This window comes from Phyllobates terribilis, unplaced genomic scaffold (assembly GCF_046119375.1).
Source record: "Phyllobates terribilis strain yellow unplaced genomic scaffold, ASM4611937v1 Scaffold_449__1_contigs__length_1482836, whole genome shotgun sequence".
In the NCBI taxonomy this organism is placed as follows: domain Eukaryota; kingdom Metazoa; phylum Chordata; class Amphibia; order Anura; family Dendrobatidae; genus Phyllobates; species Phyllobates terribilis.
In genome coordinates, this window is record NW_027363209.1 from 1,266,820 (window position 1) to 1,281,612 (window position 14,793).

Below are 14,793 nucleotides of genomic sequence, written 5' to 3' on the forward strand. Positions count from 1 at the left end.
AAACTCACATACATGCCTTGCATGACTCAAGTCCTCAACCTGGTGGTACAGCGATGAAGGTGTGTAAGAGTCTGATGGGGTCACACAGCTCATAGAAGGGCAGACGCCCGGCCTCATAGTCTAAGAAGACTCCGAAGGGCAGACGCCCGGCCTCATAGTCTAAGAAGACTCCGAAGGGCAGACGCCCGGCCTCATAGTCTAAGAAGACTCCGAAGGGCAGACGCCCGGCCTCATAGTCTAAGAAGACTCCGAAGGGCAGACGCCCGGCCTCATAGTCTAAGAAGACTCCGAAGGGCAGACGCTCGGCCTCATAGTCTAAGAAGACTCCAAAGGGCAGACGCCCGGCCTCAGAAGACTCCAAGTGTTGGACATGTTGGCTTTACACTGAGGGTTAGTTCATCTGAGTTGTGATATACTTTATATTCTTCATTATAAATAATAACAAAACCAAAATTTACAGAATTTTGACATACAGCTGGAAAAAACACTTGATTCTGTTGTGAAAAAGATTCAGGATACACAGATGGGAAAATTGAATAGGGATATAAAGGACTATCAACAAAAAAATGTTTACCTTTGGAGAAAACCCTCTATAAAAATCCATAAATTTCAGCGTTGTAATGCAGCGCCTTGCTTGGCATTACTGTATGGTCCAGGGTATGTTTTGGCCGACCAGGTACCTCCCCCTCAGCTGACTGGTCACAATACTGTGACATCACACAGGTCCTTTTGCACACAGAAGGTCTGAACACATGACTGTGACATCAGCTAAGGACCTGTCTGTGTATGTGCGTGTGTGCTACAGGATATATAAAAACCCTGGTAGTCTTGAGACAGTGTGATAGGCTTGAGGCCTGTTCCCCGTGTGTGGGACACCATTCGTGTGAGGCCTAGTGAGGCCGAGTGAAGCCTGGCAGCCTGAAAGGTCGAGCCTGGATCCTGTGTGTGGATGCTAGTGGCCTTGCAGTGAAAGCCGGCTTGGTGAAGAGTCCTGAAAGGAGCAGGCTGGATGTTGGCGGTGTAAGCATACCAGTAGCCTTAGAGGGAGCGACGGCTAGAGACCCCCATCTGGGAAGCCGCAAAGCCACAGTGGAGGCAAACCAAATGGACTGAAGCAGCTAAAACCAAGCAAAGGTAATACACTGCGTTATATGGACATTGATATGGACATTGCTATATTATTACCTTGCTGAAGGCTGTAACTTGGTCCAAGTGGGCCTGTCTGCTACTTGAGAGACTCCCTGATGTTATGTATGTAAACATGCAAGTGATATACTAAGATGGACTGTGTGAAAAGCGGTTTATGATAAACAATAAATTGCAGTATTGTGAAATACCGGAAAGACATTGCATGTGTGCTTTAATTCAGGGTTCCCCAACTCCAGTCCTCAAGGCCCACCAACAGGTCATGTTTTCAGGATTTCCTTAGTATTGCACAGGTGATGGAATTATTGCCTGTGCAGGTGATGGAATTATCACCTGTGTAATACTAAGGAAATCCTGAAAACATGACCTGTTGGTGGGCCTTGAGGACTGGAGTTGGGGAACCCTGCTTTAATTGACCCGATGCAGCAAGTGTTCCCCAGTATGATGACTAGCGCTGCCTTACAGCGTACAGTATCAGAACCCTTCGTCTCTTCATTGAGTGATCGGTCTGAGACATCTTCCTCCTCTATGGTGACAAGATCAGGATCTTCTAACAAGAAACTACGGGTTGTGAACTTCCATTCCTATAGACGCCAGGACCATAGATCAACAGAGTCCAAAAAGAGAGACTCCAAGGTAATCAACTTGAGTGAACATATTCTTACACCATCTGATCTGTCCCTCCTCAGTAAGTGATTATCTTTTTCACCATTTTCTATCTTTGATGCCTTTACTGCAATAAAAGATCTCCATATTTTCTCAAGTTCCCTAATTTTTAAAAAAACACTTTTTTGATGGGAATTTGTGTGATCTCTTCCCCACAGAGGAGGAACAATCAGCTCTACGGATTTTGGAGGACCTTTCATTGGAACATAATACTGTAGCAGGAGGTAAGGTTCCTCCATCGATACGCCCTCGCTCTAAGAAATTCCTCCCTCTCGCGAACAGCACTAATGTGGATCTGTTTGTGCGGAGTGTCGCGAATGAATTTATGAAAATTCCTCCATATATCTCCTGCGACAATCTAACGAGAGAGGATCGGTTGAGGGCCCTACAGGAGCTGCCTGATATTGGGCTGAAGCCTACCAATAAGGGGGGAAATATTATTTGGCCAAAAACCATGTATGAGGATGAGGCATATCACCAACTAAACAATGCCATATGCTATAAAAAATTGACATATAACCCTCTTTCGGCGTTTTCGGCACAGTTGCAGGCAATCATAGACAGGGCATGTTTGAATGAGGTGATTACTAAGGATTTGGCAGTGGCATTGTGGGTTTCTGAACCAACAATCCCGACTTTATATTTATTACCAAAGACCCACAAAAATATTTTCACCTCTCCGGGTCGGCCTGTCATCTCGGGTGGGGGGGGGAATTACTTGAAGCATGTCAACCGATGGATATATTCAATATTACATCTGTGGCACCCCAGGATGGGTTGCCACAAATGTGATTAATCTGCGTCTGAGAGCAGGAGGGAGGTTCCCTGGTTAGGGACAATTAGCATACAGCACCTCCTGTCCCAGGCCAGTAGGGGGAGCTGGCTGCCCTATAAAAGCTGGAACTGGGGCAGGGTTAGGGAGACCAGAACCCACTTCTGAAGTGACCAGAAGGGTTTCTTAGGGGAAGGGACAGGTCAGCAGCAGCTGAGGATCCGTGAGGCAGAGGAGAGACTGCAAGCCAGGGACAGAGGCGACGAGAGCCGGTCCTGGCAGAGAATCAATCTAACCGGACATTGGGGTCCGAGGCTATCCGGGTTATCATTCCCAGCAGCAAAGAACCAACCCGCGAGGGATTTCAGGTCCCTTGGCCTAAGAAGCCTGGAGGCTCCGCCACACAGAGGGACCAGTACAGCGAGGAGAAAGCAAAAGGTACCCAAGGCCCGAGTCGCAAGCCATACAGGCGAGAAGTACACGGCAAGCTCAGGGACGTGGGCTATTACACCACGAAGAGGGGGATAGTCAGAAAGAGCATAGAGAGAACGGTGAGCATAGAGAGAACGGTAGGCCTACACACTCACCCTGACCAGTGGGGCTCCCCCGAATGCTCTCAGACACCCAGGCCCATTCCTAACCGGTACTACTGTTGGGTCATTAATAATATCTACAATAAAGACCCAGAAATGTTTTGAAACGGGCTCTGAACTTTTACTATTGTGGCCGGCACTATCATTCCCAGCATCCACCTGCACTGCCCTGAGGCCACACTCCTCCCGTGGGGAGTTATCTTACCCTTGAGCTGCACTCCAACACCAGCCTCAGCGGTCTGCCTAGCAGCGGCGGTTATCCCTGACCGCAATCCACGGGTGGCGTAGTCGGATATTCACAAATCTATAAATAGGCTGCCACAACATTGATCTGACCACCCTGAGCCACGGGACCGAATTGCCACTACTACCCCCATCAGCACCGCACACCAGGAGACCCGGTTTCGAGTACCCCACGGCCCAGGGGTAGTATGCAGTGATGCGCAACCTTTTGTCTCTCTGAATCTGAAGAGGCGGGTGGGCCAGTGCCTATAGTGAGCAGCACACCTCAGTACGCATCTGGTGATGATGAGACTCAGGTGCCACTTTCTGGTGCGTACTGTGCTGCCAAAACTACCCAGGAGAAGCAGTTGTTTGAAGAGGGTGGTGTAGATGATGAGGTCCTTGACCCATCATGGCGTGAGGGACAGGAAGGTGGTGGGAGCAGCTCTGAGGAAGAGATTCCCCGAAAGGCCCAAAAAGGAGGGAGAGGGAGGGGGCAGAATTGGTTGCCTGTAGCCTCCACTTCGGCACCCATTAGGAGCATGGCTCTTCCAAAAACCAAAGCGGGCGCTCCCAAGACTTGCAGTGCCTGGTCCTTTTTTGACACAGTTGCAGATGACATTTGCTGTGTAATCAGAAGGTGAAAAGAGGGAAAAGTGTCAGCAACTTCAATACCACAAATATGTGGAAATATGTGGAAACATGTGCGGACCAAGCACGTGGTGGAGTTACAAAGACACACTGAAGACCTAGGCCAACCTACAGCGCCACCTACCACCTCTTCAGCTCGTGTTGCAGACTCTTCCTACAGCTCACACACAGCTGGTTCGGCTTCCTCACAGGATCGCCATGGAAGAACCTCTGGCAATGTTGTACAGAGACACAGTGTCATTCCACCCACAGCACCACGTTCCCTGTCATCCTCTCACTCCCAGGCCAGTCTACAGTCATCGCTAGCACAGGCATGGGAGAAAAGGCGCCCATACTCGGCAAACCACCCCCGAGCACAGGCTCTGAATGCTGGCATTGCAAAACTACTGGCCCTTGAAATGCTATCATTCAGGCTGGTGGAGACTGACACCTTCCGTAACTTTATGGCATTGGCAGTCCCACAATACAACGTGCCCAGCCACTTTTATTTCAGCAGGCAAGCCGTCCCTGCCCTGGCATGCAACCGCATGTGGAGGGAAAAATTAAACATCCGCTACAAAACACCATCAGTAGCAAGGTCCACCTGACCAGCGATGCGTGGACCAGTAAGCATGGACAGGGACGATACCTTTCCCTCACTGCCCATTGGGTAAATGTTGTGGAGCCGGGTACAGTTCTTGAGTGGCGCTGTATGTGTTCGGCCAACTCCAAGGATTGCAGGAATCCAGTCTGTACACATTGGCTCCTCCTCATACTCCAGTTCCTCTGAATCAGCGCTGCAGGAGCCGTCACGGTCTACCTCCACATCGACCCGTGAACGGTTACCTGTTATGATGACCGATATGAGCACAGCCGCGGCCAAACGTCAACAGGCCGTATAAAAATTAATTTCTTTGGGGAATCGAAGCCACACAGCGCAGGAGCTCTGGAATGCCATCAAGCAGCAGAGCGACGTGTGGTTTGTGCCAGCGAATCTCCAGCCAGGCATGGTAATGTGTGACAACGGCCAAAACCTGGTGGCAGCTCTGGGCCTAGCCAACCTCACTCACATCCCATGTCTGGCACATGTGCTCAACTAGGTCGTGCAGAGTTTTTTGAGGGACTATCCGGATCTTGATGCACTGCTGCACAAGGTCCGCATAGAGTGCGCTCACTTGCGGCATTCCAGCAATGCAAGATCGCGCATTGCAGCTCGGCAGCGCCGATTACGTCTTCCGGAACATCGCATCATATGTGACCTACCCACCAGGTGGAATTCAACGTTACATATGTTGGAGAGGTTGTGTGAGCAGCAGGCAGCAGTAATGGAGTACCAGCAGCAGCAGGTGCAAACAAGTCGCAGTGCGCGCCGTTCACACTTCACCACCACTGAGTGGGCCTCTATGAAGGACATTTGCCACGTTTTGCGTGCCTTCGATTATTCCACGCGGATGGCGAGTGCAGATGATGCACTAGTCAGCATGACTATCCCCCTTATCTGCCTGCTTGAAAAAATACTGCAAGCACTAAGGGAGGAGGTTTTGGAAGACGAGGTTTTGGAAGAAGTGGAGGATGAGGAGTCACAAATGCCATCTGCTTCTGTACAGTCTGCGCAACGTGGTTCCTCACAAAGGCCTAATCAGGGGACACTTTGTGAGGATGAGGAGGAGTCAATGGAGGAGGAAGACATCTGTCCAAAGGAGGGAGGTACACAATGCTCTAGTAGTCAGTATCTAGAGCGAGGGTGGGGTGATGCAGAGCAGGCAGAGATCACGCCTCAAGAAGGGGACAGCGTTTCTTGGCCAGTTGGCAGTCTGCAGCACATGGTTGATTTCATGCTGCAGCGCCTGAGAAACGACCGCCGCATCGCCCACATTCTCAACACGGCTGATTATTGGGTGTCCACCCTCCTAGATCCTAGCTACCGGGACAACTTACAAAGCTTCATAACACCGTTGAGCCGGGAGCATAAAATGCGGGAGTACCAAGACACACTGGTGCATTTCATCATGTTCTCCATTCCAACCGAGAGCAGTGCTGCTAGTGCTTTACAAAGCAGCTCAGTGCGTCAAGGCAGTGTAGGAAGCTCTGCACAAAGAGGGAGCAGAAGCAGCGCCTCAGCACAAGGCAAGACCAGTATGGCCCAAATGTGGCAAAGTTTTGTGTCCCCGCCGCCACAAATGTCTACACCATCACAGACGGCTCCAGTCAGCAGGAGGCAACGTTTCCATCAGATGGTGACAGACTACATGTCTTGCCCTCTCAGTGTACTCCCAGATGGTTCTTCCCCCTTCAAGTTTTGGGTCTCTAAGCTGGATACATGACCAGAGCTTAGCCAGAATGCAATGGAGGTGGTGGCTTGTCCTGCTGCTAGTGTATTATCGGAACGCATCTTTAGTGCCACAGGTGGTGTACTAACAGACCGTCGCATGCGCCTATCCTCCGATAACGTTGACCAGCTTACTTTTCTGAAAATGAACAAGGCCTGGATCTCGCATGAATTTGCCAGTCCTCTTCCAGAATAAATAATTGTTTGGCAACAGTATCCAGGTCTCCTGTTGTGTTCATGTTTCTACCACCTGAACTGTAATCCCTGAGCTCCAACACCGCTGCTCAGAAGTGCCATCTGCACAGTCAAAGCTTGGTCCAGTGTTATTGGGGTTCAGTAACGTCAGCTGTTCCCCTGCTGTGTGTCCGGCAAATTCTCCTGCTCTGTCCACATCCACTCTACTACTAATTTAAAACTTGCTCCAATTACACCTCTGGCTCCTCTGTTTTCAGTATTCACCCTGAGCTCCAACACCGCCAGTTACTGCTCAGAATTGCCGTCTGCACAGTCAAAGCTTGGTCCAGTGTTATTGGGGTTCAGTAACGTCAGATGTTCCCCTGCTGTGTGTACGGCAGTTTCTCCTGCTCTGTCCACATTCACACTAGTACAGAATTTAAAGTTGCTCCAATTAGGCCTCTGGCTCCTCTGTTTTCAGTATTTACTCTGAGCTCCAACACCGCCAGTTGCTGCTCAGAAGTGCCGTCTGCACAGTCAACGCTTGGTCCTAATATATGGTAGGATCCTAGTAACGTAATATTGTGATTGATATATGAGATATATATTGCTTTTCCTACTATTGTTCCTATGAATTTCATCTATTTCATTATACATACCCAAACATCAAAATTTAGCATTTTATCCAATTTCAGACTGTTCTCCTTCCCTTTCTATGCTGGGATAGGACATTCGGATGCCACATACACCTGTCTGGTCCCACTCTACCTCCCAGTATTGTTGTCTTGAGGAGAGGTCACTCTGCTTAACACCGGCGAGTAATACACAAATCTCCCTGGTGATTCTGGTCTCTCCTGTTCTTCTTTGGTGATTCTGGTCTCTCCTGTTCTTCTTTTGATCTTGTTGCTGTTTTCAGCTCTTCTGATAAATTCACACATCTGTGAGAAGTGCTTTCATCCAGCAATATGTCTGGGACATGGACCCGGAGCTCTGTTACATTGGAGACATTATCCCTAAAAGATCGGTGTAAGGTCAGTGAGATCAGAACTTCATCCAGACAATCCTTTGAACTGTCCTCTCCACCTCCATGACTACACAGTGTAATGTCACTTTTGAAACTTATTGGGTCCGTGACACAACACATCTCCTCCACGTGACGTATCTTCCTGGACAGCTCATTATCCTGTATTACCAGCTTCCTGATCAGATGAGATCACTGGGAGACCATCTTCTCCTCCTGCCTGGAGACCTAAATTAGAGCTTTCTTTTCCACCTTTTAGATTTGCTTCTGGATGTCCATAAATGTCTTATTGACGTTCTTCCTCTTATTTGAGGCTTTCTCCTGGATCATCTTATGATCATACAGATTCTGGACTCTACTTAATATCTACTTTTTGTGGATTTTCACACAATCACTACAAGGAAACAATATCTCTAAAATATCTCATGCATCTAGATTCTCACACATCAGTTCTCATTTTAAGATACTACAGGTTTAACAAAAAAAAAAAATTATTTACGCTTGAGTAAAAAAAAACCTAAAGGAAATGTCTATGGGGCAATGCCTGTTCACTCTGGAAATTACGAGTATATAATCCAGAGACTACCCTGTTATGAAAAGAAAATGATTGGTAAGGGTCGTCTCAAACAATGATTAACATTAATTATACACAGCAGTTCTAGCTATAAATAATGAAGGAAACATCAGAGGACCTGAAAACCACAGAAGTTGCTTAATTTATTTCTGAAAGGAAAGAAATAAGTCATCAAACTTTCTGATAAGGGAGCAATGTGGTATTAATGGAAATCGCCCTTCGAAACTTCTCAATTTATTAATTTCTCGAAAATCTTTAGACAAAAGTTATATCAAATTAATCAGGTTCTCCAGTTGATGTTTTGGATATGGAAGTATTGTACTTCGTCGTGTTTGGTGCCTGCAACAAAGGAAATTTCTCAGACCGATGCGTCTCATATGATATTTAATGTACTTAGCGATAACATCTTCCAGTTGTGGACAGAAAAATCATATCAGTGTATGATTTACTTTAAAATCAATGGATAAGCACGCACTGCTCATATCTGATTGTGCTCACAATGAATGACCGTAGTGATCCAATATTCTTCAGCACAAAAACATGAAAATTGATGGAAGTCAAAAATTTGGCACTGCACGTGTCATTTACAATACTTTCTTACAATCAGGATGAAGCAACAGAGATAATCGTGACAGTCACTGTTCCAAGTCAATTCCTATATTTGATTTTTTTTTTGGGGGGGGGGGGATTAACTAATTCGTCCTAAGGGGTGAAAACTCGGCATTAAAAAGGAACCAGGGTTCTGGTTCTCATGGTTAGATTATCTACAGTGATCAAATCATTGTCATCGTGGGCTGGGCTCCCGCTTGGCGCCAAAAATGTGGACTGCCCCTTCCATCAGAGACTGGCCGCGGAGTAATGCCCGTCAAACCGGATTGGCCGAAAGAATGCGGGCCTGTCAGCATTCCGCCCGGGAACCGCCCCGAAAGAGGAGGAAGAAGAAGAGGCGAAGAGGTGCAGCCATTTGGGAGTTCCAGCATCTTCACCACTAGCAGCGACTATGGATGCCGGTGGAGACAGAGCCAGATTCCACCTACACCTGGGTGCCCCTGCGGTCCCCAGCTAAGGACCGGGCAACCTGGCCCGGGGGTTCATAGAGGCGGCTGTGCGGTAGCAGGAGGAGCAGCGGCGGAGGAGTGAGGCCCTTGCCCAAGGAGAAGAGTCCCTGGAGGGCTCCTGCGGCCTAGGATCGGGTAGTCTGAAGCCCTTACCACGGCCACGGAGCAAACCGAGCTCCTCCTGGACCTGTGGTCCAAGTGCCAGCTCCCAGGCGCGGTATCCTGGGAGGAAGCCTTCTCCGCAGAGCTCCAACCCGCCGCCATGTCCGGAGACCTCCGTGGTCTCTCACCTCCCGTTCCAGAGGAACCTGGATCTGCATGGGAATCCACGGGCCCCAACCCGGATAGGTCCGCGCACTCGGGCCTGCTGCAGCACCCCCTAACGCCGCTTCCGGCCCCCACAGTTACCTGCCGGCGGCAGAAGAGTGGGCCTGGGACAACCAGGGGGGAAACCTAATGGGCTCCCCCGGGAGACCCGAGCTGAAGCTCAGAGGAGTAGCGAATACTGCCTCCAACAAATTCTGCAGCTGGGGCGGGAGCAGCGGGAACGGGAGATCTGCTGCCAGCAGCTTCAGGTTCGGGCCAAAGCTGCAAAGCCCAAGGCCCGCCAGAGGGAGGCGTCCCACCTAAGCCCCCGTGAAGAAAGGCAGGTGGTCCGCTTCCACCGTGAGGCGGGATGGGGCTTCAGAAGGAGTCCCGGGCTGGAGCTGGACGTCTTCTTCAACTGTCGTGACGTTGAGCCCCAGTTCAAAAAGGGACACCCTGAGCGACATGGTCACGTACACCCGCCACAATGGAGTGCGAGACTGGTACGCCCTGGATATTCATAAAGTGTCCAGGAGCGATGCCCCCGCGCACTCATCTGTGGAGGACCGGCTAGCCTCTGTCGGGAGGAATGAGCCCTTTCCCCAGCGGGAACACATGGACTGAGCAGCCCCCGGCTGCTGTTACAGTTTAAAAGTTGATTTGGTTGTTTTGCTTTATTATGTTTATCCCCAATTTCTAGAGATATGTGTCCCTGCGGACTGGCAGCAGACTCTTTCTATTGTATATAGTTTGCATCTTTTTAGGTGCTCCATATTGATTTTGTGTAAAACCGTGCCTCTTCTTCTACCTCAGACATCAGAAGCAAAACCTGTCTGGAGAGGCTCTTTTGGAGGTCCTATGCCGGATCTTCATGCCCTGCAGCCACCCCAGGGCCCACGTTGAGGGTTTAGGGCAGGTCCCTCGTACTTCTGAACTGGCTCTGCGTCTTTGCACCTTAACCCGTCTGTTTGCACCAAAATGTCTCTAGAAAAATGCTAGCACTTTTATAATTTTTTACCTTTGTAATTTCATATGTAACCTGCTATGCAACGTTTAAGAAAATGTTACTCCCATAAAGGGAAGATAGTTCCTGTTTATATAAAAAGAAAATTTCCTGGGTGTTACTTCTTTTGTAGCCCACGGACGTGCTGTGTTTTACCAAGGGTAAATGTGGCGCCCCTAATGGTTCGACCGCCACAAGGATGCTGCACTTCTCTAATGGAGTGTAGTGTTCCACCTCTGAGGTAAGGACAGTGTGATAGTCGTGACCCAACCTTTGCATCCAACACCACATTTCTCCACCAGAGGGGGCTAGTATGCACTAGGTGCAGCTCCCCTGGTTACAGGGAGACTGGGAACCAAGAGTTAGGGGAACCAGTTAGTGGGTGAGGGTGGAGGACTTACAAGTTAGTTACACTTTAAAACTGATATTTAATAAAAAGCCATCTTGGTTTTTGAGTCCTTGGAGTTTAGTCTTGGTTAGTATCTCCTACCCTGAAACTGGATCCTGTGTGGACCTGCAGGGGAGGGAGACAAGGCCCTCGTACATTAGCCTTGGGGTCAAGGGGCAGGTTGCAGATAAAGAATGTTTCAACCCGGTCAAGGACCTTAATCAAGAAGGCCTGGAGCTTAAGAGTGTGGCTCCACAGCAAATGGATCCCAGGCAGGATGCAGACGGAGCGGTGTACGCCACCTGTCCTCGCCATGCTGATATATTCAGAGGGACTCCGGCTGCAAGAGGGGTACCGGCCCCCGATACCCGAACTTGCTACTCTATGTTCTGGTCGGGAAAGCCCGGTAGGCCCTGAGGATCCCACCGGGCATCGGACGGAGCGGAGCTGCCACCCGTGTCCTTGTTCCGAGAGGAGCTCAGACGGAGGCCCGGCCTATTTGCACACACACGGACAGGAAAGGATTCGGTCTGTAGTTCAGGAACACTCTGGTGTAGGGTCCCGACTGAATGCTGGACTTACTCGGAGGTAGTCGGACCACCGCCCCTGGTGACCGCAGGACTCCGCGGGGAGCAGGGAGTCGCCTTCCTTCTGCCATCTCTAAAGTGAGTAAAGCCTTCGAAGTTCACCCCTATGGTCTCCGGACTGTTATTTCTGCGCCACACCGCGGGACGCGGCATCCGTTCTCCTCTACAACTACCCCCTCCATCCTGTCCCTCTGCCCTGAGGCCTTGCTCCGCCTGTGGGGAGTAGTAAGAACTTTGGCCGCGATAACACCATGCCTCAGCGGACTGCAGCGACGCTGGTGGCCCTTCACCAGGCCCCACAGGTGGAGTAGTCGTTAATCAGCCACTCAACCCGGATGAGCCCACACCATCTCCTTTTAATGTGACGGCCCTGAGCATGGGTCGGGTCCGGGCCACGGCTGCACCCCATCTCTCCATCAAAGTACCCAATTCCGAGTCCCCCATCACCCAGGGTAAACTAAAGGGCTTTTTCGAGCATGAGGCGTCACAACCTACTGACAGATCTAATAGTGTAGTGTCATATACTGACAGATCTAATAGTGTGGTGGAAATCAGAGAATTCAATGAGAGTTGGGAGATTTTATGACTCTAATCGGAGCTAAAGGGTTAATTAGTCTCATTTATCACCTTTAGCTGGAGATATATTTGTAGTGGTATTTGTAAAGGATAGAGATTTTCTTCTTTCATCATTGATTTTATTAATCTGGTCCCTGATGTTTTTCATGTGGTTTTTTTGCATCTATAAAGGATGTGAAAGTGGTTGATGAAGAACATTTTAGTACAATGGGTGATATTTTCGTGCTTCCATATGAATATTACTTGTTTCTCCTGTCATTAGTTTGATCACTTTTCAGTTGTGGTGTACTTTTTTCCAGTATTTCCTTGAATTTTGTTTTGTAAGGCTGTTTGTCTGTTTTCTTGATCGTGTTCTTAGAAAAAAACTTTTCTTAAGGAGCACTAACATTAAATCTTTTTTTTCCCTTTGTTAATCGGGGGTATAATTTACATTTTATTATTGTTTTACAATAATCCTCTGGGTCTTTCTGTAATTTTTTTAGCTTTCTTCATAATTGTTTCATGTCCAAGTTGCAGTATAGACGTGGGTAAAAGAGTTGAAGTTTTTAAAATCTGGATGGGTCTCAAAACGCAGCAATTCCTTGCGCAAATTAATTTTTCAGTAGCAATATTGTATCATTTAGACTTTTTCGTGAACAGGCACGCTAGCATATTAGAGATCAAAAATAAAAGCCATCTCACAAATGCTGCCGGGATACATGAATGCAGTTTGTTAAAAACAAAAAATGATGACAAAAACATTAGTATACATATAAATATGAATAACATATGCTAATTTGTGTTTGATGAGGGGAAACAACTCCACCATGTTATTCACCACAGCATTAGATAACATGCACCACACTGAAAAATTGATGACTAATGAGACAATAATCTAGTGGGCTTTTTCTGCCTTTTCTATCATCGCTGGTGTTTTGTAACTGTGGGGGTGACAGCCCTGTGGGTGAATGAGCCCCTGGGAGCCGTATAGAGGATGCTGATGAATACATCAATGCTTGTAAGTTTCTCTTGTAGCACCCTGAGGATTCGGCTGCTACAGGGGTATTGCACCTCAACCCAGAGGTGTGATATTCCACTCCCGGGTAAGGAAGGAGTGTGGAACTGAGCTCAGATAGACTGCATGCACTACATACATCCCATTCCAGAGGAGCAGGCCGACGGTACTCCCACTTAGAAATGTGCAGGTACAACCGAGCCTGTTCCTGGCTGGAGTGGGAGGGGGGTGGTACATCCCATGTAGTGTAGGGGCAGATAGGGGGAGCAGTCTGGGTAGTGATAGGAGCTCATTGGGTGCTGGTCACCTGAGCTCACACATAGAGGGATATATAAGGAGGGCACCAACTTAGATCAGGGTCAGACGCTGAGAACAAGTCAGTTGGAGAGGAGAGAGAAGGAAACAGCAGCCCTGGAGAGAGAGAGAGGAGAAAGAAAGAGAAAGACCCAGAGGGGGAAGACTGAAGGGACCCAAGAACCCAAATTAGAGCACCGGGTGAGGAGTCAGCACAAGGGTACCGGAACCCAAGCTGGTGGGGGCAAAAACATCCCTAGCCAGAGACCGGAGGCTGTGGGCAGCATCTGCCACGGCCACCCACTACATCCACCCTGAAGGCATACCACATGGAGGGTCAGGGAACCTAAGGCCAAGGGTTGCCCAACAGAAGGCCCGAGGGAGCTGGACCTAGGTGGATCACTGGTGGGGACGGCTGAAGAAAGGACAGAGGGAGAGCTCAGGGCCACGCTCCGGACTTGTTTGGGGGTTGGCCGGATCCAGGACCTGGTGGACGCAGCACGGCTCGGGTGGTCACTAACAGCTGGAGTGACCGAAACATCAGCAGTAAGTAAACTCCCTTAACTGCACAACCCGAGTCTGTCTTCATTGCCGGCTGCACCGCACCACCACAACCCCCATCCTCTGCGCCTGTCCCCTCTGAGGCTATACCCCTCCCGTTGGGGGTTATCCCACCAAGCTGCACATCCACCATCAGCCTCAGCGGACCCTGCTGCAGCGGCGGCCACAGTGACCGCATTACAACGGGTGGCGTAGTCGACACAAAAGAACTCTTATAACATCAGTAAGGACTGCCACATAACACATAGCTTGACGCCCTGGGCACGGGACCGGGTCTCAGCCGCTCGGAGACTACAACCCCCCATCTGATCCGGTGCCGGGTATTCCCCTCAAAAAGGAATATGTCCCAGGGGGCGCGTCAACTTTGGCGTAGTCGGCAGGATTACGTGCCCGCAACACCCGGGTACTGCGTGCCTGAAGAAAAGTGCAAGTTTACCTCAGAAAGAAGTCTCCCGCCGGTTCCGGAGGGTCCACGCCATCGGACTCCATCACCAGTCGTTTCCCGCCGATTGTCCGCCATTTCCAGCTTGTTCCCGCCATCTGCAGAGTTTCCCGCCACTGGGCGACGCTTCCCGCCAAAACCGCAGATTTCCCGCCTTGGAAGAGCAGCGGACGCCATTATGGGCGTGCCAAAGGAGGGCAAGAGGCCACATCCCATCGTGGGCCGGGACAGAAAATGGCGCCAAAAGTGGAAACCGCCCCCACCAACGGAGACTGTGATGCTGGAGGTGTCTGTCAGCGTGAAAGAACTCCCCTGGAGCTGACAGTCACCGAGTTGCCCCGGGACCGCCCTCGAAGTGGGAGGAGACGAAAGAGAAGAGAAAAGATGGGTGTCGCTTGGAGCAGTCTAGAACGAGCGCACCCGGAGGCAAGGTGTCCAGAGCGAGAGCACCCGGAGT